The sequence below is a fragment of the Arachis hypogaea genome, chromosome 10 (genome assembly GCF_003086295.3).
Source record: "Arachis hypogaea cultivar Tifrunner chromosome 10, arahy.Tifrunner.gnm2.J5K5, whole genome shotgun sequence".
Lineage (NCBI taxonomy): Eukaryota > Viridiplantae > Streptophyta > Magnoliopsida > Fabales > Fabaceae > Arachis > Arachis hypogaea.
The window spans coordinates 91183511-91187742 of NC_092045.1; positions in this window are offsets into that span (position 1 = coordinate 91183511).

Consider the following 4232-nt stretch of genomic DNA (forward strand, 5'->3'; position numbering starts at 1 on the left):
TTCCAGGTTGAGACTCGATACTCTGTTGATCCTGCGACGTAAGGGTAACCGGACACTTATAAATTCCCAGGAATGGTACCCCCATTAAGCGATTTGATATATATATGAGAAAACGCTATACATAGACTCATGGGGATACGCGTCGGAGGACAGTCCAATGGCTTAGCAAACTAGACTTGTCGGGTTGCCTTGATAACCGACAAATGAGACTCATCAGCCATAGGACAGGCATACATCATATGCATTTGTATGTTTTGATTGAGTGTGCGTTGTTTTTGGTTTGCCTAACTGCCTAGCCATATTATCTGCTATTGGTTTTACTTGCTGTACCTGAATCCTACATGTGATTTCTTTGTTTGTCCTGTATATGTAAGTTATTCTGAGAGACCTTTTTGGGTGGAGGCGTGATGAGGGTGGTTTCTAATATGAGGTAATGAAGGTTGGGGTAGAACGAACTAGGTGTTGTCTTATTATTTTAACTTATGTACTAGTTGGATAGGAAAGAGCAAAGTAAATTGAGGGATAGAAAGACTTTAGGCACAACTTTGATCTTTTTCATTTCTTTAAACTATTCACCTTACTGATTTGTAAACTAAAGAAATTCCTTTATGACTTGTCAAATTAAGTTTTTATACCAAGTTTTTCCCAAAAGGTAAATTTCATGGATAAATTGCTTTTATAACTAAATTAATTGTATTTGCAAGTATTTCTTTACTTTGATTATATTTCCTTCCCTACTGAGAACCTGCGAAGACGATGTTCTCACTTCCCTACAGGTCTTTTCTTTTTCAGGTTATGGGTGTGAAGTTCGAAAGAGCTTATTTATTTCCATTTCTGTTTTAAACGATGTTTGTGTTGTATTAGTTACTTTTTCTCTCGCCTTTATCTTTACAAGTTTGATAACAGGGATATGATTCTAATTATGTAATGCTTGTGAAATTAATATATGTATATATATATATATATATATATATATATATATATATATGTATGTATTCTTTGTGAGTATTATAATTTGTAATGTATGGATGTAAGCTTTGAAAAAAAATATGGTTTAAGTTTTAAACAGGCTCCTATTTTAGTATTAAATATATTTAGAGTCGTCGTAATATCCAAGCTATCAAAGTCGCGCAGCCGGAAGCGTAACGTTATGAAAATGAGGATGTTACATTTAGCCCATTATTTACTTTTTGACTTTCAAACTATTCCTGTGTAGGTTGAATTCTATGTTGTTCTGGCCACTGTTCTTGATGTTGAACCCGTTCCAAGTTAGTGGCATAAATCCTGTGTTTGTAGTGTGAAGGCAGAAGCTAATTTGGATACATACTTTTGCGATGGCTGTAATAAGGACGTGAATAATGTGGTTGACAGGTACGACTCTAATTGGACTTATTTGTGTAATATTTCTATTAAAAAGCAATGTAGTTATGTAACTGATTATGTCTCTTTTTAACAATATATAGCTTAATACCAACAATTAATATTCAATAAGAGAACAATTTATTAAGTTAAAAAATTGGCTATTTTATGTTTTGTATGTAGTTATGAATCTTGTGTGACCTCTTTTGAAACTTGTATGGTATGTAGTTTTATACACAAATTAGACCAATGAATTGTAATGGAATGAGGTTCAATTTTATTTGTATACGAAGTTCTTTTATTTCCGTGCGAGGTGAGTTTTTTCGACCAATAAATTATATCTTTAAGGGATGTAAACTTATAATGCATCCATTTCGGTTTTATTGTTCTTTGACATTCTTTTTCTTTAAATATTCAGCAAAACAATCTTTTATCATTGAACACCATCATCACACTGAACATTTGCAATAAATGCACCTTTTACCAAGTCTAACCAATTTGCCTCATACAACTTGGGACCATTTAGAAAGTTGAGATCCTAAATCCTTTCATCCCAAAAAAAAGCTGCTTTGATCGATGAAAATATTGTCTAGCCACAAAAAAAATTCACAAAATGAGATAGAGTGCATAGAAAAAATTCATATACCTACAACAATTTTATACCAAAGTCTACTCTGCTAGGCTGAAATCTAGAAAACTGATAAGCCTAAATAAAATTGTGTTTAAGCATTTAAATTATGTTGAATAATATTTTTTATGTATTTATTGTAACTAAAGGGTGACAGGTCAAGTGCTAACTGATGTTGTTGCATAAAAAAAGTAGGTATAAGTTGGATTTGTTGGTTTTTGATGGTACTGTTACAACAACTTTTGTGTGTTTGATAAGGAGGTTGCAGCTCTATTCGGACGGACTTATACTGAGATGGTGAAAAAGTTGAATGCATGTAGTTTCTGTTGTTGAAACCATTTTGTTGATCACGTTATGATTGTCAATCAAAATGTTTGTTTATTTAACATGATAAAAATGCACAATTTTTTGTGTAGGAAAATGGGGAAGCAACTGATTTTAAGGAGTTTTTCCTTGATAAGAAGTTTCTATTCAAGGTCAAAGTAGAAACTACTGGATAGTGCGATTCTTATGATGTATTATTGATAAGTTTTTATTCTACCATTTTAGCGAGGTAGAGGGACACTCAAGGCCCAGTAAAATCTGGTGTACCCCCTGTTGGTCCTGTGATCCATTTTGCTGGTGATGATTTCTTAATTCTCGAAAGGAAGAGATCGATAGAGCAATTGAAATTATCCAAAGAGGTAATTGGTTTGATAGATATAGTGGATCTACTTATTCAAGGATATCAGTTATCTATATCTTTTTTATTAATTTGTTGTGTGCACGTAGGGCGGCGTTTTGCCATTTATTGTGTCTTGGCTACTGGTTTAGAAGTGATTGACCATGGTGACTGGTGGATTCCAGCTTGCAAGTGTGGAAAAGCTATTATGATCATCGAAGCTGCTTCATATTGTGGGATTATGGGTGCGTTGATGTGGCAATTCCGAAGTACATTTAACTTTCTATTTTTTATTTCGTTCTTATTTTTAAACATGGATAGTTTTTAATGTCTCTTTGTATGCCTTTCTATGGAATTATGCACAATGTATCAAATCAAGATGAGAGTGGTTGATCATTCTGGTTCAGCAACATTTGTGTTGCATGATCGTGAGAGACGTGCAATTAGGGACGGATCTATTCCTCAGGGTGTGGGGAAAAGCATCCCCACTACAATTTGAAATTTTATTAAGTAGTATATAATAATAATATTTATTTGTTCCCCACTAAATTATTAAATTTGACCCCATAATAATTTTTTATTCAATTTTCAACACTTAATAGCCAAATTGAGAACTTCATATTAGATGTCCATTATAATGATCAATTTTTAAATTTAAATAAGATTGGTGTTCTTTCTTAGAAATTGACTCAAAAGAATATTATCTATCCATTTGTGTTTCTTCTTTTAAAATTAGCTTTAATTTTTTTCATAATAACTACACTAATTGAATGAACTTTTTCAATTATGAATATCATCAAGAGCTAATTCTTTGAAAGTTGATTTTTAAATGATTGTTTAACGACATATAAAAAAAAGACATTTTGATTATATTGTCAAGGTTTTAAAATATGAAATATAAAAAATTAAATTTTAAATTATATATTATTATTTAAATTACTATTTTAGTATTTTAATTTGTAATTAGATATTTTGAAACCTAATCATATTTTACAATAACAAAATATAATTATAATAACAATTATGCTACGTATACATAAAATAATCACTTGTACAGAATAAATCTTAAAATACAAATTTTGAAATACAAAATACACATTAAAAAAAAAGTTAAATAATATATGTATTTGTACACAAATTTATAGTAGATAATTTGATAACTAACTTTTTATGTAAACGTAATAATTTTTATTATAAAAATTATTATCATATTATATATATTTTGCCCCCACTATCAAAATTTTTTGAATTTGTCACTGCGTGCAATGTTAAAGAAGTCGTGTTCGGAGATCCATAACTGGTTTCAAACTATGGGTATTATTGTTTTATTTTTCTAATGCGTTTGCGTGTATTATTTTTGTGTTATTCTCTTTCTTTCCATGGGTTAATTTCTTTTTTCATGCAACCATAGAAAGGTGGGATGATTGATCAATCTCCGGATTTTGCACAATTATTGAGGAAGGGAATTATAATCAAAGTGTTGTCCAATAATAGAGACAACCTAAACGTAGAGGTTAATTTTAAAGTAACAGATTTTTGTTCTAACGAATGGATTGTTAACAAGTTCAAGAGTATTCAATTGCC